Source organism: Astyanax mexicanus, chromosome 11 (assembly GCF_023375975.1).
Source record: "Astyanax mexicanus isolate ESR-SI-001 chromosome 11, AstMex3_surface, whole genome shotgun sequence".
Taxonomy (NCBI): Eukaryota; Metazoa; Chordata; class Actinopteri; order Characiformes; family Acestrorhamphidae; genus Astyanax; species Astyanax mexicanus.
This window is the reverse complement of record NC_064418.1, coordinates 21234467-21254116: the sequence shown is the minus strand read 5'-3', so window position 1 is coordinate 21254116 and position 19650 is coordinate 21234467. Positions and strand designations below refer to the sequence as shown.

At 34.1% G+C, this 19650-nt stretch overlaps 1 long non-coding RNA gene across 1 annotated transcript in view; it reads left to right on the top strand.

The window, feature by feature from the left end:
- The window catches only part of LOC125805058 (uncharacterized), a 34238-nt gene extending 15386 nt beyond the window's left edge, over positions 1-18852 (top strand). Inside the window, exon 2 of the long non-coding RNA XR_007441340.1 lies at positions 17991-18852. This is a non-coding gene — a long non-coding RNA (uncharacterized LOC125805058). The remainder of the gene's footprint in view (positions 1-17990) is intronic.
- The last annotated feature ends 798 nt before the right edge of the window (positions 18853-19650 follow it).

Genomic DNA, 19650 nt, shown 5'->3' with positions numbered 1-19650 from the left:
AGTAAATTTGACTGTGCTTCAAGCTGTTTGTTTACTTCACTGAACGCCTTGGGCACCACACTCAGAATAGTAGATTGTCGTTAGAGCAGGGTCTGGTTTGCTTGGTACGGTAGAGTGTGTTGGGTATGTTTCCTTTAAGTAGTACTTCACTGAACCCCTTTGGTGGCAGAGTCAGGATACTAACTGATTGTTTACTGGTGATCTAGGAAGAAAGAGTAAGATATTACAGTTAATATATGAAATATATGAAATTTCACTGAAATTAATTCAGTGATTCAGAATTATAGGCATTCATTAATTAACTTGTGTTTGATTATCATACATCCTTTTTTTACCTATCTTACATTTAGAATAGAAGTTATTTTTGTATCACTACTCCTCTAATGCACAACATGGGTCAGAAATGATCAAGGTGGCTGACAGCATGAGTAAGAATAACCAAGATGTTTGACCAGCAAGACCATCATGACCAAGAATGGAAAATGGAAAGGCCAGCTTTCCATGACCATTAAAGAGCATCTTAGGGTATGCATTGTTATTTTTATTCATTATATTTTTTGCTATTATCTGTGAAGCTTTTATTATCATTATTATTCATCCTATTATTATTATTATTATTATTATTATTATTATTATTATTATTATTATTATTATTATTATTATTATTATTATTATTATATGTACAACCTTTGTATGAAAGTCAGAATCTTGGTAATTGATTGCTATTTACAAAATCAACAAAGGTTAACTTTTTTTTTGTTTCTACTGTTTCTAATGTGTGAAACTGTCATACTACATAAAACATTACTATTTATCTGTTTAAAAAGTTTATTGTTTAAATTAATCAAGTATTTCAGTTATTGTTACCTAAAATATCATTACCATAAAAATATACTGTAGCTTAATAGCCGTCTGATGTACTTAGTTAAGCTTGTACAATAGTTAACTAACTACAGTAGATTGAGATTAGTATAATAGAACTTCAAGAGCTAATAGCTACTAATAATATTTTGTAACTTTTGGACAGGTAATGTACTCACTCTCAAGGTAACTTTAACCTGATCATATATTGTCTATATTTATATTTCACTACTGGCGTCAAATGTTTTCAAAGGTAATGTTATTGTAAACTTGACGCTTCATAAAGTAATATATGGCAGTAAAAATGAAGATTTGTACTATAGAAAAACTCAGTCATACATTAATTACTATAGAAAATGAATATAGGTCATTTTTGACATGTCTTCATTACAGGGTTAGTGATACAAAAAGACTTTTAAAAAAAGGAAAGAAGGAAAAAACGAAAGAATAATATAAGGATGTATGGTGATGAAAAATAAGTTAATTGAGGCATAATGTAAATGCTGAATGACTGAATTATGCTATCCTAGAGTAAAAACTGTAACTGTAAAAATACAAAAAACACATTCCTAAAATTAACAAGGACTTTAAAGAAGAATGTGAGTCTGACTTGGGGATAAGAAACTGGAGACTGCTATTAAAGGAATGGCTTCAGAAAAATCACCTGGTCAAGATGAGCTAACTACAGACATCTATAAGGTGTTTTTGTGCATAAAGAACATGGAGACATAAAGATATTGCTGTTGAACGCAGTCAAAGAATATATTGAGACTAGTAGTCTGCTCCCATCTATGAAACAATGGTTGATTATTCTTATACCAAAGTGAAAATAATTGAAAATTTAAATTTACTCAATCTACATTAAGACCACTCCTTAAATCGCAATTGCGAATATGCGGAAAGGTAGATTATATCAGATAATAAGTGAAACACAGTCAGGGTTTATTAACAATAGATTGATACACAATATTATTAGACTTATTTTGAATTTATAGGATTATAGTCATTTAGTTGAGGATAAAGATCTTATTTTTAGATTTTCATAAAGCTTTAGAACAATTTGGGTTTGGTCAGAACTAAAATGAATAAATATGTTATATAAAAGAATCAATAGCTCTATTTCACTCAATTGGGGGACTGCAAAGAGATTTCAAATCAATACGTTAGGGTGATCCAGCTAACCCATATTTGTTTATTGTGGCAGTGGAACTAATAGCAGTTTAAATCATCAAAGAGATTAAAAGCATGAATGTAATGGGGAAAGATTTAGTTATTAATCAGTTTGCAGACTGCAAACTGCTTTTTCAGAAGTGTCTGGATCACATATAAATTTTAAAAATGTGAATTAATGTCAATGAATGGTCACTCAGAAAATGTAACAAATAATATACAATTTAAAAATGAAGTAAAATATTTAGGGATTACAATTGCAAATTTAGAAGAAATTTAGAAGAAAAGTTTAATTTTAATATTAACATGAAGAAAAGCCAGTCAATTCTGAGTGATTGATCACAAAGAGTATTTGTATCTTTAGAAGAATCGTTTTACATAAAACTGAAGCACTATGTAGTAGAGTAAATGATTCAACAAGTTAATAAAAACCAATATGACTTCGTCTGAAGGAACAAACACTATATTAGAAAAAAATTTTAGTTCAATGTTTAAGGGATGGTGGGATGAATATGATTGCCTTTAATGCTATGATTGGTAGTATTACGTTGAAATGGTTAAAATCATTTTTGAAAGATGGGCATAGTGTCTAGATTTGGTTTCCTGGTCAAATATTTTACTTGGAGGTATTGAATTTCCTTTGAAATGTGATTTTGAGCCATCTAAGGTGCCTTTTAAATTAGCATATTTTTATAGTCAAATCCTATTGTATTGGAAGATTTTATACAAACACAATTGTTCTCCTCACACAATTACATTGTGGAATAACAAATTTATTGTTATTAAGAGAAAATCTGTGTTCTCTAGAGATTGGATGAAAAAATGGAATTTGGTCTGTTGTTTATTTAATGGATAGGAAAGGAGACTTAAATAAGTAAGAAATATAATATAATCTGTATATAGTATATCATGCTAATTATTGCTATATGTTTGGGGATTGTTCACTTAAGTAAAGGGGTATTAGGATATTCAGAGATAGTGCCAAGAATGGTTAGTCTATAGTCTAGATTTACTAATAAGGTTTTAAGATCTTTGTTCTCCTCAGAATTATTTCCATCCCCACTCAAAAGGAGAGATATAGAATCTGATTGTGAAAAATGGAAATTATTAAAATTAGAATCAAATATATTGCTTTTCCTTGTTTTTTCTCACGCTAAATTATTAATGACATTTACCAATGATTTCTGAAGACACAGATTTGATATAGATTGTATAGTTTGTTCTTTCTGTGAAGCAGATATAGAAACATTGGAACATCTATTTTTCTCATGCAAAATGTCTAATAGGTTTGAAAGGATATTTTAAAATGGTTGAAGATGCATTATGATCTACTTGAATTGGACTATAAACTCATTGGTTTATAACTCTGTGGTTTATATAGTAAAAACTCTAATGCCGAATTTTACTTAATAAGATTACAAAGTATTATATACATAAATGCAGATTATTAAAAAAATCTTTGATCTCTTGCATCTCCTTTTATTTGGCACATGCTATTTGCACCCGGGTGTACATAGCAGTGTGTGCTATTTGCACCCGGGTGTACTTAGCAGTGTGTGCTATTTGCACCCGGGTGTACATAGCAGTGTGTGCTATTTGCACCCGGGTGTACGCAGCAGTGTGTGCTATTTGCACCCGGGTGTACATAGCAGTGTGTGCTATTTGCACCCGGGTGTACATAGCATTGTGTGCTATTTGCACCCGGGTGTACGCAGCAGTGTGTGCTATTTGCACCTGGGTGCAAATAGCACGTGCCACACAGCAAGGCTATTTTCACCCCTTAATTAAAAAAAAAGAAAGAGAACTCATCTGTGCATGTCTACCAATGAATGCGAGGGAGCGAAAAGGCGCAAATTCACAGATGGGGAAACGGAGACCATAGGAAATGGTAAGCAGAATTTGGTTATTATTTATGTATAAAAGGCCCATCACTCAATTTAACTCTACATTTTAAGATAAATATTTAAGACAGAGTGTGAGAATTATTATCTATCGAACACTGTTGACTGAAAACGAATAAGCTAAGCTAGTGTTTTGCTGGATCTCAGTTTAAGTTATTTGATTGAATTAAAGTTTGAGGCAGTTAGGTAACTTGTATCTAACCTTATCTTAGTTATTAAGTAAAAAGTTTTGTATTTTGTTGCTTATTCTGATTAATTTAGCTAGCTAGCTAGCTTATTGCTGGCTAGTATAGAGCCCGGGAGGGGCCGTGGGTAAAAAAAAAAATTAAATCGAGCGAACGATGTAGCAGTTCATGCCAACAATTTCTCTAATTCGTGCGAACGATTTATTTTATTCCAGCGAACGATTAAGCCAACTCTTATTTCTAGTTCATGCATGCACAGGCAGGATAAACACAGTCTCCGGCGATGTTTATGCCTTCTGCGGTGGCGTTTTAGGGCAACTCTTAATTAGAGAATAAAGTCTAATATAACGAGATTAAAGCCGCAGTATTTTGATTTTAATTGTAACTGCTTGGCCTGCAGCGCAGGGCACGGAGGGAAAAGAGCACATACCGTCAGTTAGAAACGTAGAAAAATGACGGTGATCTCAGGATCTCATAACAGATCATGCATGATCACCGTCAGTTATACGTTTCTAACCTGCTTATTATTAATGTTCTAGTGTTACAGCTTTCGGCTCTGCGCTGCGAGATTCCTCTGTGCGGGGAGAGCGCGCGGCGCGACACGGAGGCTTTCCACCGCATTTTAGTTTTTGCTACCAAACGAACATAAATACAGTAAATTCCAGTCATGAATAAAGGAAATAAACCTTTTACTGAAACAAGACGACTGTCTCTGTGTGTTATAAAAACCATATCAAATTCAAATATACTGTGAAGCATGATATGCGCGTCAAAGTTATGATCAATGTGGAATAGTTAATTTCTCACTATTTAGTAATATAGGGCTAATGTATTAATTAAATAAACATAATTCATATTAAAATATTCCCAATATTTCCCAGCAGATCTACCTTATAAAGCACCCCCTATAACTGTACACCCAACCAAGAAATACTTTTAGTACTAGATATTCAGTCAGCCTCCAAGGAAATGCACCCCTTCTTAAATCTGGTTACATCATTATTACATTCATGGTATTTACACCCTCTATATGGGAATCTGTGTAGCAAAATATGGTCACCTTTTACAGGTATATAATGATGGAAACACAAAATTGCATTTCATGTATAACATATGCTGTTTCTAGCTTTTATGTCATATAAAAAGACATAAAATCCAAATAATTATAAAGTAGTTCAAAAAAATATGCACATGAAACAGTGTGATAAAACGGTTTATGTATGTTTCTGAGCTTATAAGTCTGCATTATAATTCTGATAATGATGTATCAGAAAATAGTATGTTTAAATGGTTTCATTTTCATATAATTTGCATACAAGTGTAATTTGTAATACAAATTAGTTGGGATAATTGTTATATGAGATAACAGGATACCTGTTTTTGGTGTAATATCATGATATTAATGTCCTACATCTTACAATTACATTTGGTCACACATTTTTATGACATACTGGAATAAATTATCAAATTGATCCAAATTATAATATATACTGCCCACTCAAATAAACATCTTAAAACATTGTATTATTATTTTAGGCCAGCTATTTTAATTTTATATAGTGTTACAGATTTAAAGTAGCCTAGTACATTATATGACCCATTCATAGACAAATGTCACACACTGTATTATATAAATTTTTATATCATCTTTATTTCCTCATTATTACAGTTTACAATTGAATATACTGTACTAAGTAAAATATACTTATTTACGTTATATTATTGTTGAACATAAGGAATTAATAAACACAATTCCACATTGATCATAACACGTGATTTATAACACACCGAGACAGTCGTCTTGTTTCAGTAAAAGGTTTATTTCCTTTATTCATGACTGGAATTTACTGTATTTATGTTCGTTTGGTAGCAAAAACTAAAATGCGGTGGAAAGCCTCCGTGTCGCGCCGCGCGCTCTCCCCGCACAGAGGAATCTCGCAGCGCAGAGCCGAAAGCTGTAACACTAGAACATTAATAATCAGCAGGTTAGAAACGTAGATAACTGACGGTGATCATGCATGATCTGTTATGAGATCCTGAGATCACCGTCATTTTTCTACGTTTCTAACTGACGGTATGTGCTCTTTTCCCTCCGTGCCCTGCGCTGCAGGCCAAGCAGTTACAATTAAAATCAAAATACTGCGGATTAAGACTTTATTCTCTAATTAAGAGTTGCCCTAAAACGCCACCGCAGAAGGCATGAACATCGCCGGAGACTGTGTTTATCCTGCCTGTGCATGCATGAACTAGAAATAAGAGTTGGCTTAATCGTTCGCTGGAATAAAAGAAATCGTTCGCACGAATTAGAGAAATTGGTGGCATGAACTGCTACATTGTTCGCTCGATTTAAATTTTTTTTTTTACCCACGGCCCCTCCCGGGCTCTATACTAGCCAGCAATAAGCTAGCTAGCTAGCTAAATTAATCAGAATAAGCAACAAAATACAAAACTTTTTACTTAATAACTAAGATAAGGTTAGATACAAGTTACCTAACTGCCTCAAACTTTAATTCAATCAAATAACTTAAACTGAGATCCAGCAAAACACTAGCTTAGCTTATTCGTTTTCAGTCAACAGTGTTCGATAGATAATAATTCTCACACTCTGTCTTAAATATTTATCTTAAAATGTAGAGTTAAATTGAGTGATGGGCCTTTTATACATAAATAATAACCAAATTCTGCTTACCATTTCCTATGGTCTCCGTTTCCCCATCTGTGAATTTGCGCCTTTTCGCTCCCTCGCATTCATTGGTAGACATGCGCAGATGAGTTCTCTTTCTTTTTTTTTAATTAAGGGGTGAAAATAGCCTTGCTGTGTGGCACGTGCTATTTGCACCCGGGTGCAAATAGACACTCCGTTATTTTATTTTTAATGTTGATCTCTAGCATCAATTTTTTTTGTGTGTTTATCTACTTGTTATTTTTTATTGAGATACCTGAAGTAGTGATACAGCTGCTCATTATGTTTTGAAAATACTGTAATTTCTTTTATTATGTAAGCCTTTTTATGTCACAAATACGCGTTTACTGTGTTTTGGAAGCAGCGCGTTACTGTAGGAGGTGCTGCTGAGCTGTTTGAATGATTCTGGGGAGTAATTGTACAGAAACTCTTCAGTGGAACTCTATTGATTTATATAAACAGCAATGACTTAATCTTTAATAAACCTCAAAGCATTATAGGTACCTTAATAACATTTTGGCTGCTTATAAACAGATTAGTGCAGCTGTGTAAGCAGATATTATGTACTTTGAAGATATGAGGATTTGTGAAAAAAAAGGCGATACGTTCACGTGAGCCATTATTGGGTTGCGGTCTTCTGCTTCATGTTGCAGCTTTGGCAGCGATGAAACACGGTGCGGTGATCCAGCTTGTCCTGTTTGTTGCCGCAGATGGAGCACTTCATGACCGCCAGGAGTTCCAGAATGTACACCGAACTGGTAACAGAGTTCACCGCTGACTCCGGGGTGCTAATGGCTGTGTCAGAAACGCGCAGGTCTGGGATTTTCTCCACCGCTGTGGACAAGGTTGTGGTCAGCTGGACTTTCCCCTTGAAGACCGGAGAGGTAGCTGGAGAGCATCTGGACGGCGTTGATATGGTGCTCCCAAAGCTGCAGCGTGAGTTCGTTACCGCGGTCACGCCATCTGCACTTAGAAAACGCTCGGTCGCGCTATCCACACCGAAAACTGGAGTGCGCGTCTAAACCGTGTTTTACTGTAGCAGCGTGCACAGCGCACCCGGAGGAGCGGAGACTGGCGCTTCTCGTGCAGAGACTTAAAATGGAACAGAAACGAGTTTTACACCTAAATAAACTTGATTTAACGAGGTCTAATCCACAAATATACACCAGAAAGACCACTTCTTATCTGTAGAACAGTGTAACGTTTTGAAAAGGTTTGGAGTGTTATTAAATAAGCAAATCAAATTGTTATAAAATCACAGCCCTAAATTCTTAAAGATCTTATTCTCATGTATCCCAGATATATGTTTGAAGTGATATTACTGTATCATTTTTGAGTAATTGAATACCAAAACTATCTATTCGGTTTTGTATAAAAGGGATTTTGGAGTGCTATAAAACCAAAAAAAATCTAATTCTTCTTAAATCAGAACATGAAATCCTTAAATAATACCTTCCATACTATTAATGTCATGCATGTATACTGATTGTACAGTATCATTTTGGAGTAAATGAATACCAAACTTAGGAAAAATGTATATTCGGTTGTGCATTAACCAGATTTCGGTGTCCTATAAAACCTTCAAATCAAATTGTTATCCAATGAAACCAAGAAAGTCTTGAAGAACACATTCCATTCTATTAATGACATGAGTAACAAGTGATATTACTGTATCATTTTGGATTAATTGGATACCAAACTTAGGAAAAATGTCTATTCGGTTGTGCATAAACCACATTTCAGAGTCCTATAAAACCAGCAAATCAAATTGTTATCCAATGGCACTGACAAAGTCTTGGAAAACACATTCTATACTATTAATAACATGTATATCAAGTGATTTTAAAGTACCATTTTGGAGTAATTAAATATCAAACATACAAAAAATGTTAATTTACTTTTGCATAAATCAGATTTCAGAGTCCTATAAAACAAGCAAATCAAATTGTTATCCAATGCCACTAAGACATTCTTGAAGAACACATTCCATACTATTAATGACATGAGTAACAAAGGATATTACTGTATCATTTTGGAGTAATTGGATACCAAACTTAGGAAAAATGTCTATTCGGTTGTGCATAAACCACATTTCAGAGTCCTATAAAACAAGCAAATCAAATTGTTATCCAATGCCACTAAGACATTCTTGAAGAACACATTCCATACTATTAATGACATGAGTAACAAAGGATATTACTGTATCATTTTGGAGTAATTGGATACCAAACTTAGGAAAAATGTCTATTCGATTGTGCAAAAACCTGATTTCACAGTCCTATAAAACCAGCAAATCAAATTGTTATCCAATGGCACTGACAAAGTCTTGAAGAACACATTCTATACTATTATTGACATGAGTATCAAGTGATTTTACTGTATCATTTTGAAATAATTGGATACCAAACTTGGAAAAATGTCTATTCGGTTGTGCATAAACCAGATTTCGGAGTCCCATAAAACCAGCAAATCAAATTGTTATCCAATGGCACTAACAAAGTCTTGAAGAACACATGCTATACTATTATTGACATGAGTATCAAGTGATTTTACTGTATCATTTTGGAGTAATTGGATACCAAACTTGGAAAAAATGTCTATTCGGTTGTGCATAAACCACATTTCAGAGTCCTATAAAACCAGCAAATCAAATTGTTATCCAATGACACTAACAAAGTCTTGAAGAACACATTCTATACTATTATTGACATGAGTATCAAGTGATTTTACTGTATCATTTTGAAATAATTGGATACCAAACTTGGAAAAAATGTCTATTCGGTTGTGCATAAACCACATTTCAGAGTCCTATAAAACCAGCAAATCAAATTGTTATCCAATGACACTAACAAAGTCTTGAAGAACACATTCTATACTATTATTGACATGAGTATCAAGTGATTTTACTCTATCATTTTGAAATAATTGGATACCAAACTTGGAAAAATGTCTATTCGGTTGTGCATAAACCAGATTTCGGAGTCCCATAAAACCAGCAAATCAAATTGTTATCCAATGGCACTAACAAAGTCTTGAAGAACACATGCTATACTATTATTGACATGAGTATCAAGTGATTTTACTGTATCATTTTGGAGTAATTGGATACCAAACTTGGAAAAAATGTCTATTCGGTTGTGCATAAACCACATTTCAGAGTCCTATAAAACCAGCAAATCAAATTGTTATCCAATGACACTAACAAAGTCTTGAAGAACACATTCTATACTATTATTGACATGAGTATCAAGTGATTTTACTGTATCATTTTGAAATAATTGGATACCAAACTTGGAAAAAATGTCTATTCGGTTGTGCATAAACCACATTTCAGAGTCCTATAAAACCAGCAAATCAAATTGTTATCCAATGACACTAACAAAGTCTTGAAGAACACATTCTATACTATTATTGACATGAGTATCAAGTGATTTTACTCTATCATTTTGAAATAATTGGATACCAAACTTGGAAAAAATGTCTATTGGGTTGTGCATAAACCACGTTTCTGAGTCCTATAAAACCAGCAAATCAAATTGTTATCCAATGGCACTAACAAAGTCTTGCAGAACACATTCCATAGTATTATTGACATGAGTGTCAAGTGATTTTACTGTATCATTTTGGAGTAATTGAATACCAAACTTAGGAAAAATGTCTATTCGGTTGTGCATAAACCAGATTTCGGAGTCCCATAAAACCAGCAAATCAAATTGTTATCCGATGCCACCAAGACTGTCTTGAAGAACACATTCTATACTATGAATGACTTGAGTAACAAGTGATTTTACTGTATCATTTTGGAGTAATTGGATACCAAACTTAGGAAAAATGTCTATTCGATTGTGCAAAAACCTGATTTCAGAGTCCTATAAAACCAGCAAATCAAATTGTTATCCAATGGCACTGACAAAGTCTTGAAGAACACATTCTATACTATTATTGACATAAGTATCAAGTGATTTTACTGTATCATTTTGAAATAATTGGATACCAAACTTGGAAAAATGTCTATTCGGTTGTGCATAAACCACATTTCAGAGTCCTATAAAACCAGCAAATCAAATTGTTATCCAATGACACTAACAAAGTCTTGAAGAACACATTCTATACTATTATTGACATGAGTATCAAGTGATTTTACTGTATCATTTTGAAATAATTGGATACCAAACTTAGAAAAAATGTCTATTCAGTTGTGTATAAACCAGATTTTAAGGTCGCATAAAACCAGCAAATCAAATTGTTATCCAATGACACTAACAAAGTCTTGAAGAACACATTCTGTACTATTATTGACATGAGTATCAAGTGATTTTACTGTATCATTTTGAAATAATTGGATACCAAACTTAGAAAAAATGTCTATTCAGTTGTGTATAAACCAGATTTTAAGGTCGCATAAAACCAGCAAATCAAATTGTTATCCAATGCCACCAAGACAGTCTTGAAAAACACATTCTATACTATTAATAACATAAGTATCAAGTGATTTTACTGTACCATTTTGGAGTAATTAATTATCAAACATACGAAAAATGTTGATTCACTTCTGTATAAACCACATTTCAGAGTCCTATAAAACCAGCAAATCAAATTGTTATCCAATGGCACTAACGAAGTCTTGAAGAACACATGCTATACTATTATTGACATGAGTATCAAGTGATTTTACTGTATCATTTTGGAGTAATTGGATACCAAACTTGGAAAAATGTCTATTTGGTTGTGCATAAACCACATTTCAGAGTCCTAGAAAACCAGCAAATCAAATTGTTATCCAATGGCACTAACAAAGTCTTGAAGAACACATGCTATACTATTATTGACATGAGTATCAAGTGATTTTACTGTATCATTTTGGAGTAATTGGATACCAAACTTGGAAAAAATGTCTATTTGGTGTTGTGCATAAACCACATTTCAGAGTCCTAGAAAACCAGCAAATCAAATTGCTATCCAATGGCACTAACAAAGTCGTGAAGAAAACATGCTATACTATTATTGACATGAGTATCAAGTGATTTTACTGTATCAGTTTGAAATAATTGGATACCAAACTTGGAAAAATGTCTATTTGGTTGTGCATAAACCAGATTTCGGAGTCCCATAAAACCAGCAAATCAAATTGTTATCCAATGGCACTAACAAAGTCTTGAAGAACACATTCCATACCATTAGTGACATGAGTAACAAGTGATATAACTGTTTAATTTTGGAATAATTGAATACCGAACATAGGAAAAATGTCTATTCGTTTGTGCATAAACCAAATCCTATAAAACCAGCAAATCAAATTGTTGTCTAATAAAACCAAAACAGTCTTGAAGAAAATATTCCAATCTACCAAGAACATTAGTCACAAGTGATATTACTATATTTGAGTAATTGGATAGCAAATTTAGAAAAAAAATGCCTGTTCAGTTGTGCATAAACCAGATTTTGGAGTCCTATAAACCATCAAATCAAATTGTTATCCAATGGAACCAAGTCCTTGATAAACACATTCCATACTAGTTTTATAGGACCCCGAAATCTGGTTTATTCACAACCGAATAGACATTTGGTATGCAATTAATCCAAAATTGTACAGTAATATCACTTGTTACTCATGTCAATAATAGTATGGAATGTGTTCTGCAAGACTGTCTCAGTGGAATTGGATAAAAAATTGATTTGCTGGTTTTATGGGACCTTAAAATCTGGTTTATGCACAACCGAATAGACATTTATTCTAAGTTTGGTATCCAATTAATCCAAAATGATACAGTAATATCACTTGATACTCATGTCAATAATAGTATAGAATGTGTTCTTCAAGACTGTCTCAAAGGCATTGAATAACAATTTGATTTGCTGGTTTTATGGGACTCCCAAATCTGGTTTATGCACAACCAAATAGAATTTTTTTCTATGTTTGGTATCCAATTACTCCAAAATGATACAGTAATGTTCTTTGATACTCATGCCATTAATAACATGGAATGTGTTCTTTAAGGCTGTCTTGGTGGTATTGGATAGCATTTGGATTTGCTGGTTTTATAGGACTCTGAAATCTGGTTTATGCACAACCGAATATACATTTTTCCTATGTTTGGTATCCAATTACTCCAAAATGATACAGTAAAATCACTTGATACTCATGGTATGCATAGTATGGAATGTCTCCTTTAAGGCTGTCTCAGTGGCATTGAATAACAATTTGACTTGCTGGTTTTATAGGACTCCGAAATCTGGTTTATGAACAACCAAATATACATTTTTCCTATGTTTGGTATCCAATTACTCCAAAATGATACAGTAATATTCTTTGTTACTCATGTCATTAATAACATGGAATGTGTTATTTAAGGCTGTATTGTTGGCATTGGATAACAATTTGATTTGCTGGTTTTATAGGACTCCGAAATCTGGTTTATGAACAACCGAATATACATTTTTCCTAGGTTTGGTATCCAATTACTCCAAAATGATACAGTAATATCCTTTGTTCCTGACGTCACTAATAGTATGAAATGTCTTCTTTAAGGCTATCTCAGTGGCATTGGATAACAATTTGATTTGCTGGTTTTATAGGACTCCCAAATCTAGTTTATGCACAACCAAATAGAATTTTTTCCTAAGTTTGGTATCCAATTACTCCAAAATGATACAGTAATATCCTTTGTTACTCACGTCACTAATAGTATGTAATGTGTTCTTCAAGAGTGTCTCAGTCACATTGGATAACAATTTGATTTACTGGTTTTATAGGACTCCGAAATCTGGATTATGAACAACCGAATATACATTTTTCCTAGGTTTGGTATCCAATTACTCTAAAATGATACAGTAATATTCTTTGTTACTCATGTCATGCATAGTATGAAATGTCTTCTTTAAGGCTGTCTCAGTGGCATTGGATAACAATTTGATTTGCTGGTTTTATAGGACTCCCAAATCTAGTTTATGCACAACCAAATAGATTTTTTTCCTAAGTTTGGTATCCAATTACTCCAAAATGATACAGTAACATCCTTTGTTACTCACGTCACTAATAGTATATAATGTGTTCTTCAAGAGTGTCTTAGTCGCATTGGATAACAATTTGATTTGCTGGTTTTATAGGACTCCGAAATCTGGATTATGAACAACCGAATATACATTTTTCCTAGGTTTGGTATCCAATTACTCTAAAATGATACAGTAATATTCTTTGTTACTCATGTCATGCATAGTATGAAATGTCTTCTTTAAGGCTGTCTCAGTGGCATTGGATAACAATTTGATTTGCTGGTTTTATAGGACTCTGAAATGTGGTTTATGCACAACCTAATAGACATTTTTTCCAAGTTTGGTATCCAATTACTCCAAAATGATACAGTAAAATCACTTGATACTCATGTCATGCATAGTATGGAATGTCTTCTTTAAGGCTGTCTCAGTGGCATTGGATAACAATTTGACTTGCTGGTTTTATAGGACTCTGAAATCTGGTTTATGCAAAAGTGAATTAACATTTTTCGTATGTTTGATATTTAATTACTCCAAAATGGTACAGTAAAATCACTTGATACATATGTTATTAATAGTATAGAATGTGTTTTCCAAGCCTTTGTTAGTGCCATTGGATAACAATTTGATTTGCTGGTTTTCTAGGACTCAGAAATCTGGTTTATGCACAATCGAATAAACATTTTTTCTAAGTTTGGTATTCAATTACTCCAAAATGATAAAGTAATATCACTTGATACTCATGTCAATAATAGAATAGAATGTGGTTTTCAAGACGTTATTAGTTGCATTGGATAACAATTTGATTTGCTGGTTTTATAGGACTCCAAAATGTGGTTTATCACAACTGAATAGACATTTTTCCTAAGTTTGGTATTCTATTACTCCAAAATAATACAGTAATATGACTTTTCACTCATGTCATTAATAGTATGACATGTGTTCTTCAAGACAGTCTCGGTGGCATTGGATAACAATTTGATTTGCTGGTTTTGTAGGACTCCGAAATCAGGTTTTTGCACAACCGAATAGACATTTATTCCTAAATTTGGTATCCAATTAATCCAAAATGATACAGTTATATCCTTTGTTACTCACGTCATTAATAGTAAAGAATGTGTTTCTTAAGGTAGTCTTGGTAGCATTGGATAACAATTTGATTTGCAGGTTTTATAGGACCTTAAAATCTGGTTTATGCAAAAGAAAATAGACATTTTTCCTAAGCTTGGTATTCAATTACTCCAGAATGATACAGTAATATCATTTGTTACTCATGTCAATGATAGTATGGAATGTGATTTTCAAGAATGTCTTGGTGGCATTGGATAACAATTTAATTTGCTGGTTTTATGGGACCTTAAAATCTGGTTTATGCACAACCGAATAGACATTTTTCGCATGTAAAATATTTTTTTAATATTTAACAAGTGATATTACTGTATAATTTTGGATTAATTGGAAACCAAATGTCTATTCGGTTGTGAATAAACCAGATTTCGGGGTCCTATAAAACTAGTATGGAATGTGTTTATCAAGAAGGACTTGGTTCCATTGGATAACAATTTGATTTGATGGTTTATAGGACTCCAAAATCTGGTTTATGCACAACTGAACAGGCATTTTTTTTCTAAATTTGCTATCCAATTACTCAAAAATGACACAGTAATATCACTTGTGACTAATGTTCTTGGTAGATTGGAATATTTTCTTCAAGACTGTTTTGGTTTTATTAGACAACAATTTGATTTGCTGGTTTTATAGGATTTGGTTTATGCACAAACGAATAGACATTTTTCCTATGTTTGGTATTCAATTATTCCAAACATTAATAGTATAGAATGTGTTTTTCAAGACCTTATTAGTGGCATTGGATAACAATTTGATTTACTGGTTCTATAGGACTCTGAAATCTGGTTTATGCACAACCGAATAGACATTTTTCCTCAGTTTGGTATTCAATTATTTCAAAATTATACAGTAATATCATTTGTTACTCATGTCATTAATAGTATGCAATGTGATTGTCAAGACTTTCTTGGTTTCATTGGATAACAATTTGATTTGCTGGTTTTATAGGACTCTGAAATGTGGTTTATGCACAACCGAATAGACATTTTTCCAAGTTTGGTATCCAATTAATCCAAAATGATACAGTAATATCACTTGTTACTCATGTCATTAATAGAATGGAATGTGTTCTTCAAGACTTTCTTGGTTTCATTGGATAACAATTTGATTTGAAGGTTTTATAGGACACCGAAATCTGGTTTATGCACAAACGAATATACATTTTTCCTAAGTTTGGTATTCATTTACTCCAAAATGATACTGTACAATCAGTATACATGCATGACATTAATAGTATGGAAGGTATTATTTAAGGATTTCATGTTCTGATTTAAGAAGAATTAGATTTTTTTGGTTTTATAGCACTCCAAAATCCCTTTTATACAAAACCGAATAGATAGTTTTGGTATTCAATTACTCAAAAATGATACAGTAATATCACTTCAAACATATATCTGGGATACATGAGAATAAGATCTTTAAGAATTTAGGGCTGTGATTTTATAACAATTTGATTTGCTTATTTAATAACACTCCAAACCTTTTCAAAACGTTACACTGTTCTACAGATAAGAAGTGGTCTTTCTGGTGTATATTTGTGGATTAGACCTCGTTAAATCAAGTTTATTTAGGTGTAACTAGTTTCTGTTCCAGTTCAGTCTCTGCACGAGAAGCGCCAGTCTCCGCTCCTCCGGGTGCGCTGTGCACGCTGCTACAGTAAAACACGGTTTAGACGCGCACTCCAGTTTTCGGTGTGGATAGCGCGACCGAGCGTTTTCTAAGTGCAGATGGCGTGACCGCGGTGAGATACGGAGTGGATATACAGCAGCAGTAAGAGCAAAAACTGTCCCTGTCCTGTTGCTACTGACTCGCAACACTCTCCTACTGTCTCCCGACACTCTCCTGCTGTCTCGCGACACTCACCTGCTGTCTCGCGATACTCTCCTACTGTCCTGCAGAGCTCTTTAACTGTACCGTGGAGGTTTTTAACTGTACCGTGGAGGTTTTTTAACTGTACCGTGGAGGTTTTTTAACTGTACCGCGGAGGTTTTTAACTGTACCGCGGAGGTTTTTAACTGTATCGTGGAGGTTTTTAACTGTACCGTGGAGGTTTTTTAACTGTACCGCGGAGGTTTTTAACTGTACCGCGGAGGTTTTTAACTGTACCGTGGAGGTTTTTAACTGTACCGCGGAGGTTTTTAACTGTACCGTGGAGGTTTTTTAACTGTACCGCGGAGGTTTTTAACTGTACCGCGGAGGTTTTTAACTGTACCGTGGAGGTTTTTTAACTGTACCATTATTATTTACATTATATATGCTCCCACTGGGCAAAGTTATTAGAAAACATGACGTAGATTTTCATTGTTATGCGGATGACACGCAGCTCTTCATATCAGCCAAACCTGACGACAGAGTGAGATTAAAGAAAATTGAGGATTGTGTAAAATATGTGAAATTGTGGATGTCGCACAACTTCCTCCTATTAAATAGTGAAAAAACAGAAGTTCTCCTATTAGGCCCCAAAGCTGCTAGAAATAAATTATCAGACTTAATGCTAAATCACACCTGGTTCAGCAGCTAAAAACCTTGGAGTTATTATAGATTCAGATCTAGCATTCGATAAACACATATCTAATGTTACTAGAACAGCTTTTCTACACCTACGTAACATTGCCAAGCTAAGAAATGCCCTATCACTGCATGACGCAGAAAAATTAGTCCATGCCTTCATTACCTCAAGGCTAGATTACTGTAATGCGCTACTGTCTGGATGTTACTGCAGTCACTTAAATAAACTTCAGCTAGTTCAAAATGCTGCAGCCAGGGTCCTTACTAAAACTAGAAAATTTGACCATATTAGTCCAGTCCTATCAGCACTGCACTGGCTGCCAGTCAAATTCCGCATAGACTATAAAATTCTCCTGTTAACGTATAAAGCCCTACACAGGCTCGCTCCTGAGTATTTACGAGACCTCATCTCCTATTATGAAGCACCACGATTACTTAGATCTCAGGGTGCTGGTTTCTTAGTAGTCCCTAAAATTCAGAGGAGCTCTGCAGGAGGAAGAGCTTTCTCTTATAAAGCGCCCCAACTCTAGAATAATCTCCCCGAATATGTTCGGGACTCAGACACAGTCTCAATCTTTAAGTCTAGACTGAAAACTTACTTGTTTAGTTTAGCTTTTGGTAATTAATGTTTTTTCCTTTAGATAAGGCTGCAGATTCAGGGGTTCATGGACAGAGGGAATTGTGGTAAACTGAGATGCTGGTGCTGCTATTCTCCCACTGCACACGGTCACTCAGGTTTGTGGACGGTGGAGTGGGTGGATGCCAGTGTTTCACGGAGCCTCCATGTCTATCTTACCTTCTGGCTCTCTGCCTTTAGTTAGGCTGTTTTATTCAGTTCTGCCGGAGTCATTTGCCACACTCTGATAATGTTTTAATATTCTCAGTTTTGCATAAATCCAGTCAAAACTAATTCCATCTCTCTGCCTTCCTCCGAGTTACTGACTGCCCACCTGTCTGACCCGATACCGATGTTGGACCCTCAGGCTCTCGCGTCTCCTGTCCGGCCAGACTGATGGAAGTTTCTGAAGTCAGCTCTTCTCCACCACCACCACAGATCAGCTGCTCATCGTCCATCTTATTCTCCACTACTGATTACATCCAAGCCATTAGTGGCGCTATTACACTCCTGAATACATAAAACCTATATGGATGTATAAAAGACTTTTTAAATTTTAATTTAAAAGCCGTTTGACCAGTGGTAGGATGGTCCCCCCTCAAATGTGAGTCTTGGTCCTCCCAAGGTTTCTTCCTCCTCCTGCAGCTCTGAGGGAGTTTTTCCTTGCCTCCGCGCTCACTGGGGGTTCTGTATTTTCTATGTTTAATGTTTTGCCTGATTCTTTGTCCTGTAATCATGTTTCTGTAAAGCTGCTTTGTGCCAACACCTGTTGTAAAAAGCGCTATACAAATAAATTTGATTTGATGATTTGATTTGATATTTTGTATTATTTAATTTTTTTCTGATTTGTGTGTCTGTATATAAGTTCCTGGTACAGTCTAATTAATAAAATATTTTATGCTATATTCTCGTTTATTATTGTTTATCTACATTCTATTAAAGTCTAAATTAGTTAAAGTCAAATTTTTAGTCAAAGCGTTTGCACAGCATTTTGCTTATTTTTTTCTTGGTAAATTTTCTTTAAAAATAATCAATAAAATCTAGGTGTTTGCGTTACACTTAAATTCATAAATCAAGTGAACACCCTTGATTTAAATTATTAAGTGTACACAGGAAATTTGGCAGTGTTAAATCAACACTTTTTAGTGTTAAACTTTACACCCTCAGTGTTAATTTAACACTAACAATGTTGATTTAACACTGCCAAATTTCCTGTGTAGATACAACCATCATGAAAAAAACGTATGTGCTTGTTTTGGGCTCTGAATTACTTAAATAATGTAAAATATCATTTCAATTGCTGATATTTAGATTTTTGCAGTGTAGGTATGAAACGATTTCAGTGACAGCATTTAATTTGTGGTCTTTTGGTAGAGCCTATTCTATTGCTTATTACACTGTTTTTCAATCCTGGTCTTTAAGGGCAACTGCCCTGCACATTTTATTAATTGTCATACTTTGACAGCCTCACATTAACACAATAATAAATTGTCACGTCCTGGTCTTGTCTCATGTCTCTATGTGTTATTCCCACGTGACCTGTGCTCCTCTGTGTCTCTTGTCAGTAGTTTTCCACCACGTGTTTCTCATTTGTTGCTCCGCCCC